The sequence below is a fragment of the Oncorhynchus mykiss genome, chromosome Y (assembly GCF_013265735.2).
Source record: "Oncorhynchus mykiss isolate Arlee chromosome Y, USDA_OmykA_1.1, whole genome shotgun sequence".
NCBI lineage: Eukaryota > Metazoa > Chordata > Actinopteri > Salmoniformes > Salmonidae > Oncorhynchus > Oncorhynchus mykiss.
Window position 1 is genome coordinate 20,782,527 of NC_048593.1, and position 10,851 is coordinate 20,793,377.

The window sequence follows — 10,851 nt, forward strand, 5'->3', positions numbered from 1 at the left end:
CTTGTTTTGACTTTAAACTACTGAATGTCCTTGTCTTACTAGGGACGAAAAAAGAAAAAATAGGTTCACTGATGTTCAGCTATTATTTTTTATTTTTTTCATATTTCTCTCACTCTTATAATAACTTAATGATAAATGCACATTTGATCCCTTTATGGATGAAACTGAGGGTCCAGTAAGCTCTTGGACAGATTACTGGTTCAGTATTTATATCAATAGATACACTGCCCACATGGCTCAATGAAGTGGTCTACATGCTGGACATAAATTATATTCCCAAACGTCATAAGATTACTAAAGCAGATTTTGCTATATTCCCACGCAATCAACAGTATTTCAGGAACATTGTGACACACATCAACTAATCTATCATATTCAACTTTTTTCATGTCATCATAAATGATGGACATGCCACTTCTGATATCCCTGCAGTAATTGTTTTAAATGAACAATACTGGGGTGTTTCCACAGAAAGCAGATGAATCTCAATAGAAAGAGCATGATGTTATGACAGTACGACAAGATGCAAAGGAAGCTCATTTGATGTGATCATTTCTAGTGCAATAGCATAGCGTACTTAGGCAGAGTCAAGTGACAACATGGTTTGGTATACTGTGTAGATAAAAATGATATACTCTACATATTTGACAGTAAACAGAGATGTTTACATTGGTGATGTACCATCCAGCAGAATAGATGTGTTCGTATTCCATCAGCCTCTCAAACTGGACCTGGGTTCTCTCAAATAATATCAAAATCGACCAATGAATCTAGAGTTAATGTTCCATATTTTGCCCAATTCCTTCATTAATGTGATAGATGACCGCAGAGGGGGGGGCCTTTTCAATGTTTAATGAGTACGAGAAAAACAACAACCAATCAGATTGGCAGCCAACAGCCATTGAGTATTCTACTGCTATTCACTCTCATCCCTGTCACATATATCCTGTGGATAGGCTGTATACTGTAGCTTCATATGAGTGCTTTCTCCGCACTAGCATAATATTACATGTTCCCTGAAGGCTGGCATGTGTTATCTGTCCCGCTGAGGCTTTACATTGATTTCAGCAGATTTCTAGAGTGATTTTTGTAAGAGCATTTGGCGGAGATTAGTTTGCCTCTGAAAGCTTTTGGTTGGCTATTTAACAGAGACTCAGGCCAGCATTACCTTCCTGGCCCAGCTCTAAGCAGCACTAGATGAGCGGATGCTGATAAAGAGAGAGGATTGCTGTCAGGCAAAGCTGATCTCCCACCTTGTGCACGGGATTCTGTAGGCCAAATACAGGTGTACGAAGGTCCAGTCTCATGAACAATCCCCTTAGGCCTAATGGATTTGTATCACTAAGCTGCACGACACTCACTTGAAAGTAAGTCAGGCCATTTAGGAGTTGAGACTGGGTGATGGGAGGGAAATGAACTCATTAACTCAATAGGGTAGTGATCGGTAGGCATGATCCAGGGATGGGTATTTTGTACGTTTGTAAACTCCTCGTGATGTTCTCTATCATGGACCTGAGTTACATAACCTGACATTCATTGCTATATTTTTGTTTACTTTCATAGCTGATTCATAGAAAAAGAAACACCCTATCAAAACAGTTCAGATGTGAAGTGGGTGTGAACTGGGTGTAGTTAATATTGGTCATCAGCATAGAGATTCATTCTATGTAATTCTATGGTCATGGGTGTCTGTTTCTACTACTCTGGGGCCAGACGGAGACAGGGCTTTACTGTGAGATCACAAGCTTACCGAACAGACAGACAACTCGGGATATAGCATTGGCTACTAAGGGTGAGTCATGGTTAAGTACAAGCCTGTGAGGTGTCACTGTCAACATGAGAACGAGACAGACTCCAATATGACTGACAGAGAACACCATCCCAGCAAGAGATCAGAGCAATTTAGACATTGACTTTTGAGGAGCTCTTTCTTCACTCAGTTTTGATATCACATAACAAAGTGTGAGGTTTTACAGGGCAACGGTCTAAATATATTTATACATTTATTGAAACTTTATTTAACTAGGCAAGTCAGTTAAGAGCTAATTCTTATTTACAATGACGGCTTAAGACAGAGTGGGTGGCTCTCCATGGCATCATTTACCCCCAGCAATAAGCTATGGCTTCAGACAAAGTCAAACAATAGATCAAATCAAATCAAACTGTATTTGCCATATGCGCCGAATACAACAAGTGTAGACCTTACCGTGAAATGCTGAATACAACAAGTGTAGACCTTACCGTGAAATGCTTACTTACAAGACCTTAACCAACAATGCAGTTCAAGAAGAAGAAAATATTTACCAAGTAGACTAAAATAAAAAAGTATTATTAAAAAGTAACACAATAAGAATAACAATAACGAGGCTATATACAGGGGGCACCGGTACCGAGTAAGTGTGCAGGGGTACAGGGGGCGAAGTGACTATGCATTGGTAACAAACAAACAGTGAGTAGTAGCAGTGTATAAGAGGGGTCAATGTAAATTGTCCGGTGTCGATTTTTATGAATTGTTCAGCAGTCTTATGGCTTGGGGGTTGAAGCTGTTGAGGAGCCTTTTGGTCGTGGACTTGGTGCTCCGGTACCGCTTGCCGTGCAGTAGCAGAGAAAACAGTCTATAACTTGGGTGACTGGAGTCTCTGACAATTTTCTGGGCATTCCTCTGACACCGCCTATTATATACAGTTGAAGATGGAAGTTTACATACACCTAGGTTGGAGTCATTAAAACGAGTTTTTCCAACCACTCCACACATTTCTTGTTAACAAACTAAAGTTTTGGCAAGTCGGTTCGAACATCTACTTTGTGCATGACACAAGTAATTTTTCAACAATTGTTTACAGACAGATTATTTCACATATAATTCACTGTAACACAATTTCAGTGGGTCAAATGTTTACATATACTAAGTTGACTGTGCCTTTAAACAGCTTGGAAAGTTCCAGAAAATTATGTTGTGGCTTTAGAAGTTTCTGATAGGCTAATTGACATCATTTGAGTCAATTGGAGGTGTACATATGGATGTATTTCAAGGCCTACCTTGAAACTCTTTGCTTGACCTCATGGGAAAATCAAAAGAAATCAGCCAAGAACTCAGAAAAAAAATTATAGACCTCCACAAGTCTGGTTCATCCTTGGGAGCAATTTCCAAACACCTGAAGGTACCACGTTCATCTGTACAAACAATAGTATGCAAGCATAAACACCATGGGACCACACAGGCGTCATACCGCACAGGAAGGAGACGCGTTCTGTCTCCTAGAGATGAACGTACTTTGGTGCGAAAAGTGAAAATCAATCCCAGAACAACAGCAAAGGACTTTATGAAGATGCTGGAGGAAATAGGTACAAAAGTATCTATATCCATAGTAAAACAAGTACTATATCGATGTAACCTGAAAGACTGCTCAGCAAGGAAGAAGCCACTGCCCCCCAAAAAAAGCCAGACTACGGTTTGCAATTGCACATGGGGACAAAAATCGTACTTTTTGGAGAAATGTCCTCTGGTCTGATGAAACAAAAATAGAACTGTTTGGCCATAATGACCATCGTTATGTTTGGAGGAAAAAGGGGGAGGCTTGCAAGCCAAAGAACACCATCCCAACCGTGAAGCACGGGGGTGGCAGCATCACAAAATCACAAAATTGTGCACTTCACAAAATAGATGGCTTCATGAGGAAGGAAAATCATGTGGATATATTGAAGCAACATCTCAAGACATCAGTTAAAGCTTGGTCGCAAATGGGTCTTCCAAACGGACAATGACCCCAAACATACTTCCAAAGCTGTGCAAAATGGCTTAAGGACAACAAAGTCAAGGTATTGGAGTGGCCATCACAAAGCCCTGACCTCAATCCTATAGAAAAGTTGTGGGCAGAACTGAAAAAGCATGTGCGAGCAAGGAGGCCTAAAAACCTGACTCAGTTACACCAGCTCTGTCAGGAGGAATCGGCAAAAATTCACCCAACTTGTTGTGGGAAGCTTGTGGAAGGCTACCCGAAACGTTTGACCTAAGTTAAACAATTTAAAGGCAATACTACCAAATACTAATTGAGTGTATGTAAACTTCTGACCCACTGGGAATGTGATGAAAGAAATAAAATCAGAATTAAATCATTCTCTCTACTATTATTCTGACATTTCACATTTTTATAATAAAGTGGTGATCTTAACTGACCTAAGACAAGGAATTTTTACTAGGATTTAATGTCAGGAATTGTGAAAAACTGAGTTTAAATGCATTTAGGTGTATGTAAACTTCTGACTTCAACTGTAGGTCCTGGATGGCAGGAGGATTAGCCCCAGTGATGTACTGGGCCGTTTGCACTACCCTCTGTAGCGCCTCATGGTCAGATGCCGAGCAGTTGCCATACCAGGCGGTGATGCAATCAGTCAGGATGATCTTGATGGTGCAGCTGTAGAACCTTTTGAGGATCTGGGGACCCATGCCAAATCTTTTCAGTCTCCTGAGGGGGAAAAGGTTTTGTCGTGCCCTCTTTACGACTGTCTTGGTATGTCTGGACAATGATAGTTCATTGGTGATGTGGACACCAAGGAACTTGAAACTCTCGACCCACTTCACTACAGCCCCGTCGATGTTAATGGGGGCCTGTTCGGCTCGCCTTTTCCTGTAGTCCACGATCAGCTCTTTTGTATTGCTCACATTGAGGGAGAGGTTGTTGTCCTGACACCACACTGACAGTTCTCTGACCTCCTCCCTATATGCCGTCTCATTATTGTCGGTGATCAGGCCTACCTACCACTGTTGTGTCGTCAGCAAACTTAATGATGGTGTTGGAGTCGTGTTTGGCCGCGCAGTCATGGGTGAACAGGGAATACAGGAGGGGACTAAGTCCACACCACTGAGGGGCCCCAGTGTTATGGATCAGCGTTTCAGACGTGTTGTTGCCTACTCTTACCACCTGGGGGCGGCCCGTCAGGAAGTCCAGGATCCAGTTGCAGAGGAAGGTGTTTAGTCCCAGAGTCCTTAGCTTAGTGATGAGCTTCGTGGGCACTATAGTGATGAACGCTGAGCTGTAGTCAATGAACAGCATTCTCACATAGGTGTTCCTTTTGTCCAGGTGAGAAAGGGCAGTGTGGAGTGCGATTGAGATTGTGTCATCTGTGGATCTGTTGGGGCGGTATGCGAATTGGAGTGGGTCTAGGGTGTCCGGGAGGATGTTGTTGATGTGAGCCTTTAAAAGCACTTCATGGCTACAGACGTGAGTGCCACAGGGCAGTAATCATTTAGGCAGGTTCCCTTCGCTTCCTTGGGCACAGGGACTATGGCGGTCTGCTTGAAACATGTTGGTATTACAGACTCGGTCAGGGAGAGGTTGAAAATGTCAGTGAAGACACTTGACAATTGGTCCACGCATGCTTTGAGTACACATCCTGGTAATCTGTCTGGCCCAGCGGCTTTGTGAATGTTGATCTGTTTAAAGGTTTTGTTCACATCTGCTACCGAGAGCGTTATCACACAGTCATCCAGAACAGCTGGTCGTCTCGTGCAGGCTTCAGTGTTGCTTGCCTTGAAGCGAGCATAAAAGGCATTGCAGATGTAGATGCTTTTATAGTAAAAGCAAATGAATTATCTGTTGCCCCTTTGTTCCTAATGTTTTTTGTAAGTAGGGAATATTGGCAAACATAAGAAAACAAAGAATACATAATAGCTTTTTTGAGATGTCAGTCCCATTGCTTCAAAGCAACTTTGACATCTCCTCGCTCCTGTGTAGTCCATGCTGCTGCAGTACTATGGCTGCAACATCACATAGGGTGCACGCTAATAAGTTGACATATCTGGTGGCGCACACTAATAAGATGAGATGTCCCCTCTCCTCTCTAGTCCATGGATTGCACTGCTATTTCTGTAACATCACAGGTTCACACTAACAATTTGACATGTCTACTGGTGCACACTAATACGTTTACATATCTACCAGTGCACACTGACAAAGTGATACGTCTCCCCTCTCTCCTCCCTAGTCAATGGGTTGCAGTGCTATGGCTGTAACATCATCCAGGGCCAGAGGTACGTGGACATTGGCTGCACCAACCCAGAGGTCCTCACCTGCACACACTCACACAAGGGCTTCAAGCACCGCTTCTGCATCAAGACAGAGAGCAGTGAGTTTGTTTCTCATGTTCCTGAACTGATGACTGTCTCAATCAATACCTGTCTTCATCTCCAGTCCCTCCCTTCCATAGACGTTCTCCTTCACAGTCTTCTCTGTCTGTTAATTAATGTGTTTGTGTGAAAGAACCCTGTAATGTCAATATGTAGAAAGTCTATTGACCCTCATTGTGCAGAACATGTAGATTAAACAGGAAGAAATCCCCAAACTTCTCCTCTGCACTCTTTAGCCATACTATTGTACGACAAAAGGGCAATATCTTATCTCGATGTGAAGATTCCATGGCATCTTGCTACATAGCTACAACGAGGGCTTTATTACACCAAATTTGTAAATAACGGTCAGTCACTCCTGCAAGTAAAATCAACATAGAGACGACGGACTGCCATACATAATATTAAATACTTGATGGAGATCTGCTGACATCCATGCATGTAAGATCCAGCTGTTCTGCTGTTGACAGCTGAAGGAGCCACTCACGTAAAGGGCTGATGTGGCACTGTTTTCTATTGGTTCAGAGAAATAATGGGGTCAATGAATGCTAAGACGGGATGCAGGATCCCTTTAAACAGCATCTTGGGGATCATCTAGAACTGTTCTTCACTTTAATCCCATGGGCACAACTCCGACTGGTCCGGCGGCTGCTATTTCATAACCAGCTTAGCGTCCCACTCCCCTCGCTTTGTCCCCAGCTGGGAGATTTGTCTGATGCGGCTGTTCCCCACCTGGACTGTATCCACCGCCCAGCGGTCACTTTCTTAAGACTGACGGGGGATTTATGGCTCTTGTTAGACAAAAGTGGTCTGCTCTGACTTAAAGAGAGCATTGATGTGGGTGTTTTTTCTCAAGGGTTGTAGAAGGTTTACGTACCAAATTTTATGGAGTGTTTGATGGCTTGGCTGGATGCCCTTATGTAGTTGTACAATAACAACTTTCAATCAACGGCCAAGTTTGAACTTTTTATCTCTGACTTACAGACATGCATATTTTTCAATCTATTGTACACATACGATGTGTCCTCCTAAGCAACCATTACATTCAATCAGTAAACACAGTTTATCACATGGAAAATGGAGAGATCTGATGATGTAATTCCATTCTATGACAGCATCCCTCTCTGCACTCCTTTGGCACTCAAGGACTTCAAAACACACATGAATACACTGGCATTCTTTGCTTCTTTTGCCTCCTTCCTGATGACCTCGCCATCTACTTGTCACTCTTCTCTGACTTCCTGTCATTTCAGCGGCCCTGGGAATTGTCCTGACCAGTGGATGTGCCACGTCAAGACACTGCCAGCAACATGAGCTGCCTGGAGTGCGCATCCACTGCTGCGCCTCAGACCTATGTAACAGTACCCCCTGCTGTCGAGCAATCATATTGCATTACATCTGCGCCCTGGCAAGCCTGCTGCTGCTGAGGTTGTGGTTGTGATATGAGGTCACAACTTGTACAGGGACTCAACAATCGATCAAATACAAATATGGAACTCGGGATAAACCATCTATGAATGACACTTTACATTGCTAATTCTCAGTGTCTCTTCTCAGCTTCACATGTTAAGAGTCTGAGAGGAGGGTTGTACAACACATACATCAGAGCAATGTGCAATAGCAGCTTTTGTGACAATGACTTTACACTGGACTCCTTATCCCAATGTCAGAATAGAAAGGCAAATAACTAAGCCAAGGTTTTCTCATAATCCATTATAACGATGATTTTACACAGTCATTGAGTTTAGGAAGTGTCCCAGAGAGTAATGTTCATTAACAAATCATCACACAGGCGGATGGGTATCGAAGAAAAGGAAAAGCAAGGTTGTTAGTTATATGGTTTGAATAGCATTGGAATGAGTGATCTGGGGGATTAATTGGCAGCTGTGACATTCTGTATTTATTCAAATTGATACCATCTTAGTCCTAATCATCAGTACTGCTTCAGTTGCTTGTAAAGCGTAAATCTTAACTTATGTGGGTTATGTTTATTCAGGGTTAAACCCTAGATAATACAGTAAAATAAGGTTCAACGTAAACCTGTATTGTTTATTCCGTTTCCTTGGAGATGCACGCTGCATGTTGCTTTTATTTCAGATTGTAAAAATGTACAAAATAATAGTACAGTGAAAGCATGTAATGTTGTGAAATAGTGTATTAAAATACTTAGTCATACCATGTTCTCTATCCTGTACTATAACATACACACTTATATATTGTTCATTAGTAACCATGGTATAAATGCTATCTAAAACATTGGTCTAAATCATTCATGCAACTGAGATGAAGATGCCCACAGAGAGACTAAAAAGAAGACTGAAAAGTTACTCTTTACATGGCAAGGTAAGTAACCTACAATTAATCCCAGAAAAACCATCACCTTTTTTTTGTGAGACTTGTGTTGTTCTATGCTTCCATCTCAGAGCAGTTACGTCCAAGTTAGGATGTCTTTACATCCTCTGGGCACTAGATGTCTTCTGTGAGGGAGTTAGGAAGTTCATACACAATCATGAGAAATATATCACGTGGGAAAAGGCGTTTTCTGTGCACGAAAAATAAAGTATTGTGTTGATTTTATGACAGCTGATGCATTTCTGGTAGGAATTGTACCTTTACTTAACAAGGCCAGTCAGTGAAGAACAAATTATTATTTACAATGATAGCCTACCGGGGAATAGTTGGTTAACTGCCTTGCTCAGAGGCAGAACGACAGATTTTTTATCATTACAGCTTGGGGATTCGATCTAGCAAACTTTCGGTTACTGGCATAACGCATAACCAGTAGGCATACTGCCGCCAGAATAGTGACAAAGTCTGATCAGCGTGCTAGCGTTCTTATCACAGTCTGATTTATTAGGCAACTATCGTTTTTATTTATTTATTCAAGCTTTTATCAGGCTTTTATCATACTGAGACCAAGGTCTATATTACAGTGAGCCCGAAATTACAGGAAATACACACATCAAAATATAAATACAAAATACAAGCAGAAAGAAAAACATGGTCATAAAAAAATAACACATTGTATTTATTATGGATCCCCCATATTCATCAGTAATAAGGTCTTCAATCAGGTCTTCAATTGCCCTACAGGCATCAAAATATAAAATGTAAGAAAATGTTGAAGATTGTTCCACAAATAAGATGCAAGAAAACTAAACACTTATTTACCTAACTCAGTAGAGACCAAAGGAATTTCCACAGTTAGCCATCTCTAAGACCAGGTGTGGTAACTGGCATGTCTAAAATGTAGTAAAGATGTTAGGTACAATGGAATTGTACGGAGCCCTTTTGGAAAAGTGATTTATAAATGAAAACATCCCAATGTATCAACATATGTGACATCAAATGGCCTATTTATTGCCTTACCCCCTCACGCCATTTGCACGCACTGTATATAGACTTTTTTCTATTGTGTTATTGACTGTACGTTTGTTTATTCCATGTGTGTGTTGTTGTTTGTGTCTCACAGCTTTGCTTTATCTTGGCCAGGTCGTAGTTGTAAATGAGAACTTGTTCTGGCTTACCTGGTTAAATAAAAAATTGCACAAAAAAAAGACAGCCACCGAACTTTCTGGTAGAGAATGCCGTGATGAGTACTAAAATTGTCGCCCGTAATAAAGCGCAGTGCACTACGAAAAACTGTATCTAAGGGCTTTAATGAAGTGGCAGCTGCGTTCATTCATATAGAGGATGTTGCCATAGTCTAGCACCGATAGGAATGTCAACATTGACTACAGCTCAGTGTTCAACACCATAGAGCCCACAAAGCTCATCACTGAGATAAGGACCCTGGACTAAACTCCTCCCTCTGCAACTCGATCCTGGACTTCCTGAAGGGCCGCCCCCAGGTGGTAAGGTTAGGCAACATTACACCTTCCACACTGATCCTCAACACCGGGGCCCCTCAGGGGTGCGTGCTTAGTCCCCTCCTGTATTCCATGTTCACCCACGACTGGATGGCCAGGCAAAACTCCAACAGCATCATTCAGTTTGCTGACGACACGACAGTGGTAGCCATGGCAGTGTGGTGCCAGAACAACAACCTCTTCCTCAATGTCAGCAAGACAAAATAGCTGATCGTGGACTACAGGAAAAGGAGGGCTGAACAGGCCCCCATTAACATCGACGGGGTTGTAGGGGAGCAGGTTGAGAGTTTCAAGTTCCTTGGTGTCCACATCACCAACAAACTATCATGGTACAAACACAACAAGACAGTCGTTCGCGCCTGGTTCGCGCCCAGGTATGGGCGAGGGGACGGTATAAGGTTATACTGTTACAAGTGCGTACGGCCAAATACATCACTGGGGTCAAGCTTCCTACCATCCAGGACCTATATACAAGGCGATGTCAGGGGAAGGCCCAAACATTTGTCATAGACTGTTCTCTCTGCTACTGCACGGCAACTGGCACCGGAGCCCCAAGTCTAGGTCCAAAAGGCTCCTTAACACCTTCTACACCTATTTCTATAGAAGAAGCCCATTTAACTCATCAATATTATTTTTAAAAGACAGTTTTTCAACTATCCAGATGCATAGATAAGCAGGGACACGATCAATGTGGACACCATCCAAAGTACATATGCTTAAATCATCAGAGTTATGTGCTCAAGAGAACAACATATACTTAGTTTAACCTGCATTCAATACTAATTTCAGGTCAATAAAGTTTTATGTTATACAATGAAGGCAGACTGTAGGTCAGATAGAGCCTGGTCAACCGTG